The sequence below is a fragment of the Xenopus laevis genome, chromosome 2L (genome assembly GCF_017654675.1).
Source record: "Xenopus laevis strain J_2021 chromosome 2L, Xenopus_laevis_v10.1, whole genome shotgun sequence".
In the NCBI taxonomy this organism is placed as follows: Eukaryota; Metazoa; Chordata; class Amphibia; order Anura; family Pipidae; genus Xenopus; species Xenopus laevis.
In genome coordinates, this window is record NC_054373.1 from 7,928,391 (window position 1) to 7,951,087 (window position 22,697).

The 22,697-nt window shown below is 39.5% G+C and overlaps 1 protein-coding gene across 3 annotated transcripts in view; it reads left to right on the top strand.

Annotated features, from left to right (window-relative positions):
- Positions 1–1,817: 1,817 nt before the first annotated feature.
- Positions 1,818–22,697, top strand: part of gja5.L (gap junction protein alpha 5 L homeolog) — a 32,205-nt gene continuing 11,325 nt past the window's right edge. For 2 of the 3 annotated variants that reach the window (XM_041581449.1, XM_018245868.2), the window contains exon 1: positions 9,863–9,964. The gene's annotated coding sequence lies outside the window, so the exon portion shown is untranslated. Of the gene's footprint in view, positions 2,188–9,862; positions 9,965–22,697 lie in introns of those variants that run through there. The other variant, XM_041581448.1, reaches the window with a different exon arrangement.

A 22,697-nucleotide genomic window follows, 5' to 3' on the forward strand; every position in this document is an offset into this window, starting at 1 on the left:
GAAGTATTTCACAAAGTTTGAAAGTCTGTGGAGACATAATGTATGTCTTTTCTTTTAATACATTAGAGTAGTTCTCCTTTAAATTAATGATTAGTGTGATGTAGACAGAGTTTTTTTTAATAATTTAGCTCTCCTTTTTTGGAATTTCAGCAGTTATCTTGTTGCTAGGGTTCAATTGACCAATGCAAACAGACCAGACAAATTGAAAAGTAGTTCAAGTGATTCTGTCATGATTTTATGGTTTATTTTTTATTTCTAAATAAAAGCCAATCCTTCAGTGTGGAATTGTTTTGAGACAATTATTGTTTCTCCCCTTCTTATTGTATTTAACCACGACCTAAGTGCGCTCAAATACTCAATCCATTTGAAGTATTCAAGGTTTTTTTTGCCGATAACTCGATCAATTCGAGTATTCGAGTTTTACCCCCAATTGCATTCAATCAAGTATTTTACATTCTGGTTTTTTTCCATAAATAAACAAACATTCCAGTTGAGGTAGAAAAAACCTCACAAACTTCACAAACTCGACCTTTGATAAATAACCCCCTCAGTGTGTTACAAAATGGCAAATTGTAAGAAACTTCTTTTTTTTAGTTGTCTTTTTCTTCTGATACTTTGCAGCTTTCAAATGTGGGGTCACTGACCCCCTCTAAAAAACAAATGCTCTGTAAGGCTACACATTTAGGGGCAGATTTACCAAGGGTCGAATCTCGAAGTGATAAATACTTCGAAATTCGTCCCTCGAATTGAAATACTTCGACTTCGAATATCCAAGTCGAAGTATTTTTCACCGCAGTTGGCCATCGAACGATCGAAGTAAAATCGTAAAAAGATCGAACGATTTGAACGATTTTAGCGTACGATCGAACGATTCTACTTTGATGTGTGAAGACTTAGAAAAATGCTCTAGAAGGTCCCATAGGCTAACATAGCACTTCGGCAGGTTTAATTTGGCGAAGTATTGAAGTCGAAGTTTTTTTAAAGAGACAGTACTTGGTCGAATATTTGAACTATTTTACTTCTAATCGAATTCGAAGTAAATTCGAAGTCACAGTATCCTATTCGATGGTCAAAGTATCCAAAAAATTACTTTTTACTTTACCAATTGCAAATTTTTTTACTTCGAAAATTCCCTCGAATTCACTTCGACCCTTGATAAATCTGCCCCTTATTGTTATTGCTATTTTTTATTACTCCTCTTTCTATTCAGGCCTCTCCTATTCATATTCCAGACTCTTATTTAAATCTGTGCCTGGTTGCTAGGGTCATTTGAACCCTAGTAACCAAATTGCTGAAACTGGAGAGCTGCTGAATAAAAAGCAAAAATAACTCCAAAACCACAAATAATATAAAATGAAAACCAATTGCAAATTGTCTCAGAATATCGCTTTTGACATCATACTAAAATTTACCTCAAAGTTGAAAAACCCCTTTTAAGCTGGCATAATAAAAGTGGTTAACTTCCCCTTTAATTCAGTGTACAGGAGCAGTGGGTCAGCATCCAGCACCTTGGACAGTGGTCAGTTGTGCAGCGGCCATTCAGGTGAGTCCCAAGACCCATGAAATGTATATACCCCAGCCTCATCTACCCCACTGCCCCCTCCTGCCTCACTGCTCCAGCCTCCAAAGGGTTAAGAGTAGAAAGACTCCCCGGGGTCCCTTAACCAGAAGCTAAATGTGCTTTTTTTATGTAATAAATAAACAAATCTCTCAGTTGCTACTGTTCCCCCGGGGGAGCCAATCGGTTCTCTCTCTGGCTGCCTATTGTTTTCCTAAAATAATTGGACTTCCTTTGCGATAGGCTGAGATCCCTTCCATTAAGCAGAGAGTAGGGAGAAGCCAGTGGAAGTGCTGAACTCAGGCCAAGCAGCGCTCTCTGCGTAAGATCACATTTATATCCCAATGCAAGTCAGCCCCTTTCAGAGAGTAGGAGTCAGCTGCTGCTTCTTGTCACGGCTCTGCACCTTCATCAGGCTCTTTAGTACAGAGAGGAACCAGCACTGCTTATAATTGTCTGACTTCTGGACCTCTATCCCTGACTTTCACTCCCTTTGCAGCCACTTGGAATCTGCCGGACCCTCTAACAAACTTCCCCAGCACAGCACAGAGCTTTCTCCTGCACCCTGGGGTCAATGTCACCCTATACTTGCCCTTCTGAACTACTGGGACACAGAAATCTGACAGCAGGTAAGTCTTATTGCTCAGTGTTTTGTCTAACTGTCAACCTCCTAATACAAAATATTCAGGACAGAGTGATACAGTTGTAATTTATTGTGTATTATTGACTCCCTGTTCACATTTTCCCAGCTAGACACAGACTCACACAGCTTTCATAGCCTACAAATATCAGAGGAGGCTGTTAGACTACATTTCCCAGCATCCTTTACTCAACAGACCAGTGAGTAGCACTTGATACTGGGCTTTAAGCTTTTGTCGTCGATCTGTTTCCCACTTAACAATGAAGCATATAAACCAGTTAATCTAAGGAGTTTGTACACATTTCTGCATTTCTTAAAGGGAACGCAAACCAAAATAACAACATCTTGCCCCGTAGCAGAAAATGTAATTCTAAGCAACTTCCTAATATACATTCGTTAAATATTTGCAACGATTTGAAAGCTATTTATAAATGTACTTGCAATGGAAAGTAGTGTCTGTCTGGCTGTTTATATTCTCTTCCCCGGTGGCTCTGACTTTGAAACAATATAACAGACTTGGGCTTGCGAGGCTCATATTTGTTACATTGTTTCACCAGACCGAAACAGAAAAGGGATGAACAGACGCTGCTGTATAAAGCAATTCCACGTACAAATAACTTGAAAACCAGCGAGAATGTGTAATGAATGTATATTGGGAAGTTGCTTAGAATTACGTTATCTTTCATTTGGCCTAGTTTTATTTTTGGGATTGACATGCCCTTTAAAAGTGCTTTGCTGTTTTAATCCCTACCACCTCTGCTGAAAGGACTGGCATGTAGGCACAACTCTTTTCTGTTTGGGGCAATAGAGATCTCCACTCTTTGGATGGAATTTTTTCTACTTAAAATCTCCTCTCAGCACAAGTTGGAAAGTGGAAGGAGAGGCTTAAAAGACAGGGCCCTGTATTGTGTTGAGCACAAGATGTGTTGCATTCCTTTGCAGGGTGCACACATAGCTTTGGTGCTAATATACACACTGGAATGCACAGGGACAGGTCAAGTGGTTTTGAAGGGGGATATAACTCAGGTTTTTCGGAGAAAGGAGACCTAAATCTTTCCTACTATGGAATTCGCTTTCTGCTTCTTTGCCAGAGATCTCAAATCGGTTTTGATGTGTGATATATAAGCAGCAAACAGTGTTTGTTCTGGACAGTTAAATGAATAGATACACTTTTGTGCCTTACAAAATTGCTAGTTTTGGGTACAGAGCTGCAAGATGAGAATTACAGTTTATTTCATTACAGGGAAGGGAATTGGAGCTCCCTTGTACGGATTAAGTAGTTTGCTGAACTTTCTTGATAAACACCAAATCTTTGAGAACTGGATTCTATTAAAATTAGGGAAATTGGAAAAGAATCCAAAAACACCAAATCTTTGAGAACTGAATTCTATTAAAATTAGGGAAGTTGGAAAGGAATCCAAAACACCAAATCTTTGAAAACTGAATTCCCATTAAAAATTAGGGAAATTGGAAAGGAATCCAAAACACCAAATCTTTGAAAACTGAATTCCCATTAAAAATTAGGGAAGTTGGAAAGGAATCCAAAACACCAAATCTTTAAGAACTGAATTCCATTAAAATTAGGGAAGTTGGAAAGGAATCCAAAACACCAAATCTTTGAAAACTGAATTCCCATTAAAAATTAGGGAAATTGGAAAGGAATCCAAAACACAAAATCTTTGAGAACTGAATTCCCATTAAAAATTAGGGAAATTGGAAATTAATCCAAAACATCAAATCTTTGAGAGCTGAATTCTATTAAAATTAGTGAAGTTGGAAAGGAATCCAAAACACCAAATCTTTAAGAACTGAATTCCATTAAAATTAGGGAAGTTGGAAAGAAATCCAAAACAACAAATCTTTGAGAACTGAATTCTATTGAAATTAGTGAAGTTAGAAAGGAATCTAAAACACCAAATCTTTAAGAACTGAATTCCCATTAAAATTAGGGAAGTTGGAAAGGAATCCAAAACACCAAATCTTTGAGAACCGAATTCTATTTAAATTAGGTAAAATGCAAAGGAATCCAAAACACCAAATCTTTTAGAACTGAATTCTATTAAAGTTAGGGAAATTGGAAAAGAATGCAAAACATCAAATCTTTGAGAGCTGAATTCTATTTAAATTATGGAAATTTAAAAGGATTCAAAACATTAAAACTGTCAGAACTGAATTCTATTAAAATTAGGGAAATTGGAAAAGAATCCAAAACACCAAATCTTTGAGTATTGAATTCTAACTTAGGGGAATTGGAAAAAGTAAACATGACGCGTTTTACAAAGTTGACAATTGATGTAATTTTTTATATTTTTCTCAAATTAAATATATACGCAAATTAGAATTCAGGTTCAGTTCAGGGGGTGTGGATGATTTAAAAAATGATGGATTAGATGAATCCATAATGAATATGATGATGATGTTGTATAACGTTTTCTTTGAAGCTTGTGGCCAGTCTACTGGTGTCATTAATGTCATGGGGGGTTGTGGAACTGGACAATCCCATATCCCCAGTGCTGAAATTATAGGGAGAAGACGTATTAGCTGCAGGGAGACCAAGAGGAGAGGATGACAAGTAACATCTCATGACTCCAATGATTCCTCAACTTCCCAGCTGCATCCCTGTAGAGGGAGTTGATGAGCCCAGAAATATTCATATTGCAGTCTCTTATTAGAAGCAATGTATGGTTGCTAGGGGAATTTGGACCCTAGCAACCAGATAGCTGAAATTACAAACTGGAGAGCTGCTGAATAAAAAGCCAAATACTGTAACTCAAACTCCACAAATAATAAAAAATGAAAACCAATTGCAAATTGTCTCAGAATATCCCTCTCACCGTTTTAAAAAATGCTTATAAAATCCACATCGTACAAGAAGTAAATCTAGATGCACCAGTTACCCTGCAGACCTGCACTGATGGACGATTTGCCATTCAAGATTGATGGAAATTTTCATTTTTGTAACTGCAGATTGGAAAAATCTTGGCTGTTTACATCTTAAAACTTTCAGTTGTTTACACAAAGCTCCTGGCACAAAATCCGTGCAATTGCCAAAACAACAGGGTTAATATGTTCTAATGGTTTTGTATAATATCCATTTCTATTTCTTTCTTTTTACATTCTGCTGCAAGTGGGAAAAAATCAAAAAGTCACCAGGGAATTTACTGTTGTTGTTTTTTTGTACAGGGGGCAGATTTCTCAAAAGTCAGAAAAGAATTAGTCTCTTTTCACATTATCACAGAAGAATTCAAACTGTCAGAAGATGTTCCCAGATTTATTTTTCTTCTTTTGATAATAGTGAAAAATTCTAATTCTTTCCTGGGGTTTTCCGGATTATGGATCTTTCCGTAATTTGGATCTTCATACCTTAAATCTACTAGAAAATCATGTAAACATTAAATAAACCCAATAGGCTGGTTTTGCTTCCAATAAGGATTAATTATATCTTAGTTGGGATCAAGTACAAGCGACTGTTTTATTATTACACAGAAAAAGGAAATCATTTTTGAAAATTTAGATTATTTAGATAAAATGGGGTCTATGGGAGACGGACTTTCTGTAATTCTGAGCTTTCTGGATAACGGGTTTTTAGATAACAAATCCTATATCTGTAAATAGAATAGAATGATAACAAAAACATCAGCAGCCACTGATAAATTTGCTGCTCTGGGAAAGTCCTGGCTCTTGGTACAGGTCTGGGACCTGTTATCCAGAATGCTCAGGACCGTGGGTTTTGCAGATAAGGGATCTTTCCGTAATTTGGATCTTCATAATTTACGTCTATTAGAAAATCATATAAACATGAAATAAACCCAATAGGCTGGTTTTGCTTCCAATAAGGATTAATTATATCTTAGTTGGGATCAAGTACAGGCTACTGTTTTATTATTACAGGAAATAATTTATAAAAAATTGTTATTATTTTGATAAAATGGAGTCTGTGGAAGACAGCATTTCCATAATTTGGAGCTTTCCGGATAACGGGTTTCCAAATAACAGATCCAATACCGGTACAGGTATAGGATCCATTATCTGGAAATCCATTCTATGGAAAGGCCATCTCCCCTAGACTCAATTTTATCCAAATAATCCAAATTTGTCAAAATGATTTCCTTTTTCTGTGTAATAATAAAACAGTCGCTTGTACTTGATCCCAACTAAGATATAATTAATCCTTATTTAGAGCAAAGCCAGCCTATTAGGTTTAATTAGTATTTAAATGATTTTTAGTATATGACGGTATGGAGATCCAAATTACAGAAAGGTCCCTTATCTGGAAAACACCAGGTCCAGAGCATTCTGGATTACAGGTCCCATTCCAGTATAGTTTTCTTTTTTTTTTAGTTACATCTTTTCACCTGGAAAAATATACAAGGAAAAGAATGAGAAATAAAAGATTTTTTTTGCAAAAAAAGGAATTTTTTCCCCCAATCTTTGACAAATCTGCCTCAGGCTTGGAGGTGACAGGGAGTAGCACCCAGTCTGTGCCTGCGCTGTGTCACGGGGCTCTTATTCCCACTGGAGACAGCTGCGGGGGATTTATGAGTCTATATATCAGTGGGGCCTGGGCTCCTGCACATGATTCTGCTCTTGTGTTGCTCTATAGATCTCCTCTGCTATTAACAGTAGCCCTGCTCCCCCGGGATGTCACATCCAGTATAAATGCTTAGTAAATCAGTGGGTGAGTAAACTCCCAAGCAACATACTAGCATAGCGACTGAAGCTGAAAAAAGACTCAGTACAGCCCTTTTCTCCTGCAATTCCTATTTAGCCTCTACTTAAGCACTGACGTTTTTAAAGGGATTGTTCACCTTTAAATTAACTGTTAGTATGAAGCAGAGAGTGACATTCTGAGACAATTTGCTATTGGTTTTCATTTTTTATTATTTGTGTTTTTTGAGTTATTTAGCTCTTTATTCAGCAGCTCTCCAGTTTGCAGTTTCAGCCATCTGGTTGCTAGGATCCAAATTCCCCCAGCAACCATGCATTGATTTGAATACGAGACTGGAATATGAATAGGAGAGGCCTGAATAGAAAGATGAGGAATAAACAGTAGCGATAACAAAAAGGGGCAGATTTTTCAAGGGCCTAGTTGAAAACTCGAAGTACAAAAATTCTAATTTCAAGCTATTTTTGTGTACTTCGACTAGGGAATACTCCAAATTCAATTCCAGTTTGAAAAAATTGGAAAATTTGAATATCGAAATTTACCATGTACTGTCTCTTTAAAATTTCGACTTCGACCATTAGAATGTGAAAAAAATTGGAAAATTCGAATATCAAAATTTATCACGTACTGTCTCTTTAAAATTTCGACTTCGACCATCTAAAACCTGCCAAATTGCTGTTTTAGCCTATGGGGAACCTCCTAGAACCCATTATGAGTCAATTGGGGAACTTTTTTTTAAATATTTAGAATCGAATTCGATCGAATACGATTTTACTTCGATTTGAACGATTGAATACAGCCTATTCACCTGCAGAAAAATACTTCAATTTTTTTAATAAATTTTGAATATCAAAGTTATGGGAGTTCAAAAAAACTCCCATTACTTAGAAATTCGACCCTTGATCATTCTGCCCCTAAATGTGTAGCTTTACAAAACATTTGTTTTTTAGATGGGGTCAGTGACCCCCATTAGAAAGCTGGAAAGAGTCAGAAGAAGGCAAATTATTCAAAAACGATATAAAAGAAACGATGAAGACCAATTGCAGAGCTGCAAACTATTAGCCATTCTATAACATACTAAAATGTACTTAAAGGTGAACCACCCCTTTAAGGACGTTTCTTTTTTAAACCCCAAAACAGAATTGAGGTTTATATATACAGTATATACAGTATATGGATGCACAGGCCCAGAACTGTGGGAAGGACACAAAGGCACCGGCTTAGAGAACTTTTTGGGAAACAGAGTTCGGTCCATGGGCCGCAGGGGTAGTAGATACTAGACTGGAAGTCTCACCGGGGATTGGGGAGCAGGGGATTATTACAATTGTTTGAATTTCCCACCTGTGCAGCATTAATTTTGGGACCCAGTTTTATTTTGTAGCAACACAAGTACAGGAGGATTGGGTTGTGGGCAGGGTGACAGTTTCAAGCTGGCAGTAGTTCCCTTACATGTGTGCAAAACTGGCACATTGGCCCCAACTGCCAAATTGACTCAAATGTAGACATCAATTCTGACAATGTTTGGGGTCACGCTGACCCATTTATCAAGACTCCCCCATATTAATCCCAGGAGCAGAAGACCCGTATCATTAGTAATTCACACAGTGTTATACAAATAGTCTCATAGTCTTTTTTTATTGGTTACCAGGGTCAGTGAACCAGCCAACCAGACATCATTTCAGCTGCAGACTGGTCTAAGCAGGCTAATAATTCAAAAAGCAATAAATACAGAGACCAACTGAAAAGCTGCCTAGAGTAGCTCCTTCTATAAAATACTAAGCTCGGAGTCAACAACAGTGTTGTAACCCGGACACTGGGGCCTGGGAGTGTGATGTCATCGTCTGCCTCTTACATAATATAGTGAATAAAGTGACCCCTATTGTAAAATATAAGGATATTATAAGTCACCGAGAATTTCCATGACCAAATAAAAGCACGAGGCAGGGAAGCAGCTCCGGCCGCAGGGGTTAGAGACAAATAAAGAGAATTAGTCCGTTGCTGGAATATAATGAGTAGCAGAAGTTGTTGATGCTGATATCTTACTTGCTGGGGTCACAGTTTAACCCTTTGTGTGTTAAAACAGATTTATAGTACAGGCCAGTGGGGTTTCTGCACAAAACTGGGGGTCATTGTGCAATACTGGGGTCACTGTGCCAGCACACGCTGGAGGTCACAATTGAATGGACAATACTGGGGTGAGTATAAAATAGGATACTGGGGTGATCATGTCATTATATATTGGGGTGACAATGCCATTTTATACTGGAATCTGTGAGACATTATATAGTGGTGCCATTGAATACTTGGTTAACTGTGTCATTTTATAGAGGCGGGTCACTGTGTCGAGTTAGGGGTACCATTATATACTGGGGTAACATTGTTATTATAGACTGGAGTGACAATGTGGTGCTGTGTTTCTGATTGGTGAAGTGCAGTAAGACTAAAGTTCTGATTGGTTGATTCTTGGGGCAGGTTGTTAAATGCTCTGTTAATGTTGGATGGTATCCTGGTAATACGTCTGTTCTCTATATGGACACACTTATCTCAGTGTAGCACCTCTGAAACTGCACGTGTTGTTGGAAACTCAATAATCATCCAAAGGTGCGTACTGGGTGCCCCTGGGTGCTGCTCTGCATATAGATTAGGGGTGCCCTTTGGAAGGCTGGATATGGAAAGTCCTGGCTGGAGAGAGCTGAGTGGCATTGGACAATGGTTTCAATAGTGATGGAAATGTTATCAGAGCAGTTGGTTGCGGCATAGTCTCCTCCCGAAAGTTGTTCTCCATCTGTTGCTAAATGCCAATAAGATGTGTAATAAGATATCTCTCAGCGGTGTTTGGGGGTCTTCCAGCATTGGCCCCTCCCACCACTAATTTATCTGTCCAACCAGAGGTCTTATCCCACCCAGCTGACTTCCCCAAAATGACACACCTTTCCTTTCTCGGTTCTTATATATATATATATATAATGGCACAGCCCTATGAGTGATCCACATTGCTTCTCAGCAGTCAGAACAGCAGGTTCTTGTCCTTGGAGGAACTAGTGGGGGATCCAACTCTTATATTCACTTCTCTACTGCTGGACTTGTTGTGACTTTACAGGTAAGAGATGCTTTAAGGGGATGTCTCTGATGGAATGTCTCTGATGTAATGTCTCTGATGTAATGTCTCTGATGTAATGTCTCTGATGTAATGTCTCTGATGTAATGTCTCTGATGTAATGTCTCGGCTGCAATGCAAGGAAATAGGGGCAGGTGTCTGTATCTGGGTCTGGCCGGGGATCGCAATGGCTAAAGTCACAGACATGCTGGTCACTAGTCACAAACATTCAGAACAGAACAGAGATATGCAGGGAAGAACCAGGGTAAGTTATTGGTAATACTGGGCAACTAAATGTGTCATGTCTAGTCAGTGGCACCAAAATAACTGCAACATCTCAACACTCAACATCTCAACAGCAGCTCACAGTGAATGATCAATGGCCAGAGAAGGAAGGGGAGAAACTTATAAAAGAAAAGAGAGAGAGAGAGAGAGAGAGAGAGAGAGAGAGAGAGAGAGAGAGATTAGATAGATAGATAGATAGATAGATAGATAGATAGATAGATAGATAGATAGATAGATAGATAGATAGATAGATAGATAGATAGATAGATAATAGCAGAGAGAGAGAGAGAGAGAGAGAGTGAGAGACTGACAGATTGATGACAGATATACAGACAACCAGATAGACTGATAGACAGACAGATATATAGATAGATATAGATAGACAAAGATAAGAGACAGACAGATAGATCTGTGATTGGCCCAAAGTAAAGAATTAGCACAGAACATAAACCCACAGTGTCCACTCAGCATCTCTTTACATACTGTATCTGCTGTGTGTTACACAAAGCTCCTGAGTGATTGGTTGTTTGGGGAATCTGTCAACACTGTATATATAAAAAAAGAGAGAGAGAGAGAGAGAGAGAGAGAGAGACTCAGGCTCACGTATAATAAAAGCAAGATTCTGGGCTGCAGGGATCACAAACTGATTTTCCCATGATCTGGGAGCCTTATTGCCTTCTTATTCAGTTGCACTAATGAAACATTCAGCGCCATAACTAGAAGTTTCTTGTGTCCCCATTACCTCCCAAATGCACACTCTTCAAATATGTTGTATTGTAACTTACAATCCCTACTGGGCCACTTCTTGGGAACCAGTGCAGTCTGCAGCGGGCATTTACATTATGGATTTATAAATGAATTGTCTGGGTTTGTCGGACTTGTATCTCAGTTGATACGTCGGCTCTGGGACTCGGTGGCCATATTTCATTGGGATGATGTACGACATATAAATGTGAGGATTGAGAATGTGAAATGTAGGGTCCTTATTGGGTAAGTTATGAGGGTGTTTGTATGCGTTACATTTACTTCCAGCAGGAGGGACTCAATGCCAGTCTATGTGTGGCCCAGGCCAATCACTTTATTACCCATGTGTCTGCTTAATATAAGCGCCTCCTGCATTAAAGCAACAGAACTTTATCCCCTGTGGGAGCGAGGGAAGTGATGGATTCTCAGGATGAAGGACTCCCCTGCCCTCATAGATGGTTTCTGCCAAACCCCATTCCCATAAGAAGAATCAGGGACGACAATGGGGAAGAGAACTGGGGATTGGGGGGAGTAAAGTCAGACCAGTCAGAGGATAGAGCGGGAGGTGCAGGTGGTGACAAGTGGCCAGAGTTGGAACGTGTTGCCTTTAAGAGCTGTCAGACCTCTGGCCCCTGGGGAAGGCAAGAGAAAGTGTCAAAACTGTCGAAACTGTTTCAGCCAAATCCTTGTTTCCCACTTTGCTACAAATACAAATTGCTACAGTGAGTTTCCTTTATTCTCTGCCTGTCGCTTCACTAACTGTCAGTTGTAGTTATCAGCGCGGTTCTTCCCAGCAATTTACTTTCCAATATTTGCTAAAGTTAAGGGTTCACCTTTAAGTATGTTATAGAATGGCTAATTCTAAGCCACTTTTCAATTGGTCTTTATTATTTATTTTTTATAGATTTTTTTTAATTATTTGCTTTCTTCTTCTTCTGACTCTGTCCAGCTTTCAAATGGGGGTTACTGACCCCATCTAAAAACAAATGCTCTGTAAGGCTACACATTTATTGTTATTGCTACTTTTTATTCCTCATTTTTCTCTCCTATTCATTATCGGATAGGGGCCCCACCCCAGACACAAAACACCTTCTGTCCCCCTCCCAGAGCCACAACCGCCCCTCCAGACCCCCGCGTCTACCTTCTTTTTCTTTCCACCGCGCTGGGGGTCAGGGAGGCAGGTCAGAAGCAGCTTCTGGCTTCCACGCAAGGACCGGATCTGGGCTGGAGGGGCCCACCATGTTTTTTTCCCCGGTGTCCAGTCGGTCCAGTCTGTCATTGTCCATATTCCAGTCTCTTATTCAAATCAATGCATGGTTGCTGGGGGAATTTGGTCCCTAGCAACCAGACTGCTGAAACTGGAGAGCTGCTGAATAAAAAGCTAAATAACTTAAAAACCACAAATAATAAAAAATGAAAACCCATTGCAAAGTGTCTCAGAATATCACTCTCTACATCATACTAACAGTTAATTTAGAAGGTTAACAACCCCTTTAAGGGAATTGTCATTGAAAACAGTTATCTGCCTGTTTCCCCTTTAATTATTGCCTAGAAACCCCAAACCTTATGCCCAAATTGCCACGACTTTTTCGGTCCTGTCTTCCCTGGTGTTTATATATCATAGAATAAATATTCCTTGTATAATCCAATGCTACAGTGAAGTTCCAGCTGTTATTGGTAACTCTTTATTCCCCTATTTCTAGCCAGTGGCATCTTGTGAGACACATTAATGACTGTATATATATATATATATATATATATAATATAAGGTTTTGGACTACAGGTCCCAGCATACCCAGCAGGTCAAAGTCTTTGTCAATGACAGCTTGATAGGGGATAGCATTTCCTAGCTGACCCCAGCACTCAAAAAACGAGGCTATAGTTTTGTTGTTATTATTCACACCCCAAATCTCTCATTAAAACCATTACCTGGTTGCTACAATAAACCGGACCACAGCAACCAGATGGCTGCAGAATTTATAGTCTAGAGAGCTGCTGAACTAACAGTTAATTACTTATTGACTAAAAATTAAAACAAGACAAAAATGAAAGCCGATTGGGGACAGGGGGATTTATTTGTCCAGGGCCAGTAGCCAACAGCAACCAATGAGATGTTGCCAGTAAATTGTTACTGCTTCTGTGTTGCTATTGGTTACTTGGTCTGGAGCTAATTTTATTACATTAGTCTCCTTTCATCATAAGGAATGTTTTGTCCCAGATTCATGAATTTATGAGAACACATAAACCATAAAGATAAGGATCTGGCTGGGTTCCCTCTCAAGTATTGGGCCAAACTTCCATGGCACTGATTGGACGTCATGGAGACATGTGATGGGCCCTTGGACAGGGACTGGATCCATAGCCCTTGGATGATGTGATTTTATACCCATCCCATAAAGTAGGTGCAAGGGACATGGGGGCAGTGGTGGGTGAGCTGTGCAAGACCAAGAGACAGTGCTATAACCCATCTTCTACCATTAACATTATATTTTTTATCCAATTATCACTGGGCCATCTTCCAGAATGTCACCACCTTGACCTCCCTCCGTTCTAGGAATTGTACATAACTACCATAGTGCCTCTGATTTCTACACCTAGGGGCAGATTTTTAAAAGGTCGAAGGGAAATTAGAATTTCAAGCTATTTTTTGTGTACTTCGACTAGGGAATAGTCCAAATTTAATTCGAATTTGAAAAAAAATTAAAATTCGAATATCGAAATTTATCATGTACTGTCTCTTTAAAAATTCGACATTCGACCATTCGCCATCTAAAACCTGCTGTTTTAGCCTATGGGGGACCTCCTAGAACCTATTTGGAGTCAATTGGTGGACTTAGAAAAATGTAAGTGTTTTTTTTAAAAAAAACTTCGATTCAAATTCGATCTAATTCAAACGAAAACGGCCTATTCATCCGGAAAAACAACTTAGATTTTTTTAATAAATTTCGGTTGGTCTTTTTTTATTCAATTTTGAGGTTTTTTTTATTCAAAATTCGTGTGCCAGCAGCATTCCCAGACCTTCCAGCTGTCACCAATTAGGCATAAATTAGGGGTCGTTCTATTTCGGGGCCTGGAGACATCCCATGTGGTCGGCTCCTCTCCAGCACAATGTGCACATCAGAGCGATAAGGTCAACTCTAAATAAACATAAAAGCCCCATAATGTATCTGAGCCCTGGACATATTCTTAAACATATTCAGCCACAGTGAGAGGGGAGACAGTAAAATATCTCCGGTATCTTTATTTCTAAAGGATAAAGGATAATTTTAGGGATGCACCGAATCCACTATTTTGGATTTGGCCGAACCCCTGAATCCTTCGGCCGAATACCGAACCGAATCCGAACCCTAATTTGCATATGCAAATTAGGGGTGGGAAGGGGAAACATTTTTTACTTCCTTGTTTTGTGACAATAAGTCACTCGATTTCCCTCCCCGCCCCTTATTTGCGTATGGAAATTAGGATTCGGTTTGGCCAGGCAGAAGGATTCGACCGAATCCGAATCCTGCTGAAAAAGGCCTAATCCTGGCCGAATCCCGAACCGAATCCTGGATTCGGTGCATCCCTAGATAATTTAGCTATTTATTTAAATGCACTTTTAATATGACACTGAAAAAATAAACTATAAATGAAAGAGCTTTGCAGCCCAGCAAGTGAGAACTAAAGCCTAAAAAAGACTTTGCCTAGAAATGCCGTATTCTAAATTAGGGATGCACTGAATTCAGGATTCGGTTCGGGATTCGGCCAGGATTCAGCCTTTTTCAGCAGGATTCAGATTTGGCCAAATCCTTCTGTCTGGTCGAACCGAATCTGACTTTGCATATGCAAAGTAGGGGTGGGAGGGAAATCACGTGACTTTTTGTCACAAAAGAAGGAAGTAAAAATGTTTTCCCCTTCCCACCCCTAATATGCATATGTAAATTAGGATTCGGATTTGGTTCGGTATTCGGCCGAATCTTTGCGAAGGATTTGGATTTGGTGCATCCCTATTCTAAATACAGAACTTACAGTACCAACATAGTTAAGTAGCTGAGCCAGCAGCTCTCTCACAGTCCGACCATATTAAAGGAGTTGTTCATGTTTGAGTTATGATGTAGAGACTTGTATTCTGAGACAATTTGCAACTGGTTTTTATTTTTTATTATTTATGGTTTTTGAGTTATTTAGCTTTTTATTCAGCAGCTCTCCAGTTTGTAATTTCAGCTAGGTGGCTAGGGTCCAAATTCCCCTAGCAACCATGCATTGATTTGAAAAAGAGACTGGAATATAAATAGGAGAGGTCTGAATAGAAAGATGAGGAATAAAACATAGCAATACCTTTACTGTCTTATAGGGCATTTGTTTTTAGATGGGGTCAGTGATCCCCCATTTGAAAGACAGCATAATTCAAAAACTATAAAAAAAAATAATAATGAAGACCAACTGAAAAGTTGCTTAGAATTGGCCATTCTATACAAAACATAAAGGTGGACAGCCCATTAAACCTCATATGTGGAGTATAGCGTTCATCTCCCTGTACATTAATGAGCAAATACTCTCATAGGCCCATTGTGATGCCTTTAGTAGATACACTTCTCTTCCAAGCCCAGTCAGGTATTGATGGATGAGGTGCCCCTACCCAGGCCAATAAGCTCTTGGTGCCTTGGTCATGAGAAGTTGACTTGGCAGCTATTGCCTTCCTTGTACATTAAGAATAAGGAGAGTAAAGGAAAACTTGAGGAAGTGAAAGGTCATGGGATCAAGAGGAGGAAATGATAGGGCTCAGGGTTAAGGAGAGTAAGTGGTTGTGCTGAGGGCCAGTTGTCACAGAAGTGAGAGCCCAATGAAGATTAAGTTGAGAAGAAGTAGGTGGCACTCCAGGAATTTCTTCTCAAACAGTAACCAACTTGCCTTTCAAATGGGTTTTCAATGAGTTTGGAAATACATTTATATCTATATAATAGGCATCAGTTGAAGGTAGGGAATAGCTGCTAAGATGTTACACTAGTTTTTATACTAGATTTCTCTATATTGTTCAAAATGAAAGTCCCACAGCCTGAGCAACTCCACAATCTGGTCCCTGGATTTGCTGTATAGCAGATAGTCAGCCAACTACATGGACAAAGCTAAACAGCCCTGACAGGTTGATATATCCAAATGGGTTGATGTCGTTACAGAGGCAAAGTTTCTTCCGACTTCAGCAGCCCCTGGCAACCAATCAGCTGCTGGCATTTATAGGTAAAAAGAAAATCCGGCTGCTAGGGGTTGCCAACGTTGACTCGCATGCTCCATACCCACCAGTGTGTTTATTGTATGTGAATCACATGGAGGAGCTAAGCTCATCACTATTGCAACCACGCAAGGAATGGTGAAGGATGGATTGTTATGGTGTCTGGTGGCACAGGAGTTGCCATACCTAATGATAAAGTTTCAGATGAGACGTTTACTTAATGACGGGTGAGATGACTAAGTATTGCAAAGCCCATCACTTCCCATCCTCGAATGGTATCTCTGGCCTTCAGGATTTTCCAGGTCACTGTGTCAACCTCTTCATATACGTTTGCATAACTAAGTCCTTCACAGGCAGCTGCAAGGATTATTTACAGAGGAAATAGTTGAGTGCCTGGCAAGTCCTGACGCTTTATCTGGCACCCATGAATAACCGCACCCGTGCTCCTGCTAACGCTTCTGTCTACCTGTTATCCGTAGTTTATTATATGAAGTGTGGGACCAATGAGGCTGCATTGATGCACGGCTCCATCTACTTCATTCATGTTCCTATTGATTCTAGAAAGGTTCTAGATGAGATTAGAAAGCAGCTCATTTCCCCTTATCTAAATATATGTTTTAGGTGCAATGGACAGATGTAACCGTCCAAATGCAAGAGCCACAACACTGACGTAGGGTACGTGACCGGATAACTCTAGGAAAATCCATACTTAGATATCTGAAGCTTTGCCAGCTGGAGATGCCTCCTGTAACACCTTTTTATATCTCGTCCTCTTAAAGGCAGTTGGCTGCGCTACAGCTGGGAGACATTCTTTGGGCCTTTGATAAGTGAAGGTTCCCTGGCATCAAAGTCCTCTGCTAAAGAAATCATGGAAAATAGAAAGCATATTTTTCCATCCAGACGCCAAGTAGATAAATAGTATGTAAAGTCCACTTTACTTATTGTTTTAATAGAGGGTGACATTCCCGAGGTTCTTTGAATTAGACTGAGCTAAAACCAACGCACGGCCAAGTCATTAGACCATTGTAATAGGTTCTGCCAATCAGAGCATCAGAAGTTTTGTATATTGGATGCCCACTGCCAACTTTAGTAGGGAACTTGGTAGAGTTGTTCTGTGACACGGGTGTTTACTTACATTGGTAAGGCCAAATATGAGTGCAGCATTGTGCTGGTTGCACCCAGCTCAAATTAAAAACACTTGGTGTTAAGTATAGGGCTCCCTTTGGACTGCATCTGTAATGCTGCACCTCTTGGATTGTGCACAATTGAAGGATAGGCCCATGTCCCACTCATGTGACGCTCTTTCCTTTGTGCGCAAAGGCACCTTTGCCAACCACCACCATTTTTGTGCCTCCTGAATATAGCTGGTATGTGGCCAACGCAATGATGCTGCAAATCTGGGAAAGTATGTTGCACTATAGGTGAAAAACATGACATTATAATACTAATAATAGTTACATAGTTAGTTAGTTACATAGTTTAATTGGGCTGAAAAAAGACAAAGTCCATCAAGTTCAACCCCTCCAAATGAAAACCCAGCATCCATACACACACCCCTCCCTACTTATAATTAAATTCTATATCCCCATACCTATACTAACTATAGAGTTTAGTATCACAATAGCCTTTGATATTATGTCTGTACAAAAAATCATCCAAGCCCCTCTTATAGTCATTAACTGAATCAGCATCACAACATCACCCGGCAGTGCATTCCCCAACCTCACTGTCCTGACTGTGATGAACCCCCTACTCTGTTCCTTTAAATGAAACTTCTTTTCCTCTAGTCTGAAGGGGAGGCCTCTGGCACGTGATTCTCTTTATGGGTAAAAAGGTCCCCTGCTATTTGTCTATAATGTCCTCTAATGTACTTGTAAAGTCTAATCATGTCCCCTCACAAGCGCCTTTTTTCCAGAGAAAACAACCCCAACCTTGTCAGTCTCCCCTCATAATTTAACCCTTCCCTCCCTCTAACCAGTTTAGTTGCACTTAGTCTCTGCACTCTCTCCAGCTCATTTATATCCCTCTTAAGGACTGGAGTCCAAAACTGCCCCCATACTCCAGATGAGGCCTCACCAGGGACCTATAAAGAGGCAGAATTATGTTTTCATCCCTTGAGTTAATGCCCTTTTTTATACAAGACAGAACTTTATTTGCTTTAGTAGCCACAGAATGACACTGCCCAGAATTAGACAACTTGTTATCTACAAAGACCCCAAGATCCTTCTCATTTAAGGAAACTCCCAACACACTGCCATTTAGTGTATAACTTGCATTTATATTATTTTTGCCAAAGTGCATAACCTGCATTTATCAACATTGAACCTCATTTTCCAATTTGCTGCCCTTTTACTGTATTCCTTTTACCCTTAGATCTTGCTCCTTATAAGCAGGGAGGCAATGGGATTATCAGATGCTTTATTTCGAACTGGAGACCAGTACATTCTATCTGCTGATTGGTTTGCTATGGGTTACTAGATCTGGTGCCATTACATTAAATTCTTATCTGACAGCAATATGTGGGAGCAGTGCTTACCTCTCAATAAGTTCCTGGCATTCTAAAGTTGGGAGCCCCATTCTTGAACATTTTTTAACTAAAATTTCCATTGTCTTAAGTCAATGGCATATTGGAAAGTTGTGGTTCCTTCAAACATAGAATGCAATGAGGTTGGGGATTTGCAGAATATTGATTGTTTTATAACTGATATCTCCATTGTCCTTAGTCAATGGCATATTGGAAGTTGTGTGTCTTTTAAACATTGATTGCAATGGGTTTGGGGTTTTGAAGAATATTCTTTTGATTTTAGGCACTGGATAAGTTTCACAGTAACATTTAGTTGAAATTACAATAGTTCAGCAGCAAGGGATGCTTCTGGGATTAGATCACCCTTCAATAACTGACAGTGTTGATTCACCTAGACTAGATCTCAGGCCCATGAACGTAGCTCAGTTTCTGGAGAAGGATACGGTACATCATCCCTTGAGCTATGACATAATGATATATATAAAGGGAACTAATGCCTATAAATTTGCTTTCCAGATCTCCTTATCCATTTAGCCTTTTTAGGTTGTTCTTCAAAGTTATCATCAAGGCCTGCCAAGTTGTGAAACATCTGAAACATCTAAAACTCTTGGAAGTGTCTGTAAAGAAGGATAGGTTTGATTTATTGCATTGTCACTAGCCAGAGCTTTAAATCCAGGCAGTGGAGTTTGACTTTGCAGGACCGTGAATTGCTCCAAATTCAACTCTACTGAATCCTCTGCACTGCCACCTGGTTAATATAATGTCCACCAATGTGGACAACTTCGTCTAAGAGGAGAAATGCTCCATATTTTCTTTACTTGGGGGTCTAATAACCCCTAAGACGTGTATCAAGAAAGCCAATGGCACAACCAATGTGGACAACTTTGTCTAAGAGGAGAAATGCTCAATATTTTCTTTACTCTGAGGTCTAGTAACCCCTAAGATGTTTATCAAGCCAACCAATGGCACAACCATTGTGGACAACTTTGTCTAAGAGGAGAAAGGCTCAATATTTTCTTTACTTGGTGGTCTAGTAGCCCCTAAGATGTTTAGTAAGCCAACCAATGGCACAACCATTGTGGACAACTTTGTCTAAGAGGAGAAAGGCTCAATATTTTCTTTACTTGGGGGTCTAGTAGCCCCTAAGATGTTTATCAAGCCAACCAATGGCACAACCATTGTGGACAACTTTGTCTAAGAGGAGAAAGGCTCAATATTTTCTTTACTTGGGGGTCTAGTAGCCCCTAAGATGTTTATTAAGCCAACCAATGGCACAACCATTGTGGACAACTTTGTCTAAGAGGAGAAAGGCTCAATATTTTCTTTACTTGGGGGTCTAGTAGCCCCTAAGATGTTTATTAAGCCAACCAATGGCACAACCATTGTGGACAACTTTGTCTAAGAGGAGAAAGGCTCAATATTTTCTTTACTTGGGGGTCTAGTAGCCCCTTAGATGTTTAGTAAGCCCAGATACTTAGTAGTTTAAGGCAATATTTTAGGTTTCAGCAGTATTTCTTTGTATCCCCTGTAGATGTAGGAAGCATTTTAGACTTGGTCAGGGGTAATAATAAAGAAGTGTAAGGGCCCTAAATGAATCAGGCACTTGTACGTTGGACTGGTGTCATTAAAAGAGTCTTTTACCCATAAAACTGCTTGCCAATTATACACAACTCCATTCCTGTCCTAATGTTCACACAAATGACATCAGGAGATATTTCTCTCGGGGCAAAGTGAATGTGCTAAACTGTGACATAGCCTTCATTTCCAAAATAAAGTTGATGAGAATAAAATATGAAACAAATGGCTTTTTTTTAACTGATTTTGGGAATTGGGTTTATTTTTTAACCTGTGATGTCACAGACATGAATATGGGGGGGTTTGTGGATGCACACCTAAGGCCAATTTCAAAAAGTATAGTATAAAGCCCTGTCTAAGTAAATTGAGTAAATATGCCAGTGCATGTAATTTTAAAACAGGGTTTTTTTGTTACAAAGTTATGATCATAATATTGATAAGCCACCATACCACGTCAAGGTAAAACCCCACATGGTGGTCCCTAACTTATTTGACTTTAGTCATAGTAAACAAGGTACATTACCTCTCTGTAGTAACAATTCTTTGTGTAAACATCTCCTGTGCCTTGGTTTCAACTCTGTGCTAGATCCTCCCCCGCCAACTGCTGAGCGGCTTTTAAGTGGGAGAGACTGCCTTAACCAACGCCCATTTTAGAAAAGTAGAAGTCAGGTGTTGTAATTAAAATCAAGGTAGAGTGAAATGTGCAGTTGCACAATAGTGTGTATATGTGTAAGTGAAATGTGAAGGTATGTATGGTAGTGGTAAGGGAAAGTGTATGTGTATTTGGGAGTATATGTGTAAGAAAGCATAGAATAAAAGAATGTAAAGAAGAAATAAATGAAAGACATAATGTCACAGACATGGCCTCGTTTCGTTGAAGGTTCAAATACAATTTTTCCATTCATTTTCAAGCAAGTTAATAAACAACAAATGGCCAAAATCGCAGAACTTAATTATTCATTTACGTAATGGTTTCCTGTTGATTTCTATAGAAGGTGGCTATTACTTTCAATACTTTGTGATTTTTTTCAAAGGGGTGGTTCGCCTTTAAGTTAAAGGGATACTGTCATGGGAAAAAACATTTTTGTCAAAATGAATCCGTTAATAGTGCTGCTCCAGCAGAATTCTGCACTGAAATCCATTTCTCAAAAGAGCAAACAGATTTTTTTATATTCAATTTTGAAATCCGACATGGGGCTAGACATATTGTCAATTTCCCAGCTGCCCCAAGTCATGTGACTTGTGCTCTGATAAACTTCAGTCACTCTTTACTGCTGTACTGCAAGTTGGAGTGATATCACCCCCTCCCTCCCCCCCCCCCCCAGCAGCCAAACAAAAGAACAATGGGAAGGTAACCAGATAACAGCTCCCTAACACAAGATAACAGCTGCCTGGTAGATCTAAGAACAACACTCAATAGTAAAAACCCATGTCCCACTGAGGCACATTCAGTTACATTGAGAAGGAAAAGCAGCAGCCTGCCAGAAAGCATTTCTCTCCTAAAGTGCAGGCACAAGTCACATGACCAGGGGCAGCTGGGAAACTGACATATGTCTAGCCCCATGTCAGATTTCAAAATTGAATATAAAAAAATCTGTTTGCTCTTTTGAGAAATGGGTTTCAGTGCAGAATTCTGCTGGAGTAACACTATTAACTGACGCGTTTTGAAAAAAACATGTTTTCCGATGACAGGATCCCTTTAACTTTTTGTATGTTATACAGTGACAATCTTCATTACTTTTTTTTCTCTTTTCAGCTTTCAAACAGGGGTCACTGACCCCACACAAATGCTCTGTAAGGCTACAAATGTATTGTTATTGATACTTTTTATTCCTCCTCTTTCTATTCAGGCCTCTCCTATTCATATTCCAGTCTCTTGTTCAAATCAATGCATGGTTGCTAGGGGAATTTGGACCCTGGCAACCAGATTGCTGAAATTGCAAACTGCTGTTATGGCTTCAGTTATGGCTTCACTTCTTCACCTCTGTCACTTGTCCAAGATTTCCCTGTAGATTTGCCAAGATTGCCGTAGCCTCTCCTCTTGTTTTGTTTTATAATTACTCAGCCGGTGCTTTCTAAATGTTTATCATCTAAGCATCTATATGTGAATATACTGTATTTATATCTATGGTAACAAGGACGAGCTCTCCCAATACAAATTCCTCAGCAAAAGTATGTTATAGAACTCCCTATTTCTATCAACTTTGCAATTGGTCTTCATGATTTATTGTTTACAGTTTCTGGATTATTTGCCTCCCTCTCATGCCGCTCTCCAGCTTTCAAATGGGAGTCACTGACCCTGCCAGCCAAGAACTATGGCTCCGTGAGGCTACGGGTTTTAGTGTTATTGTTACTTTTTATGAATTATCTTTCTGTGTAGGCCCTCTCCTACTTATACT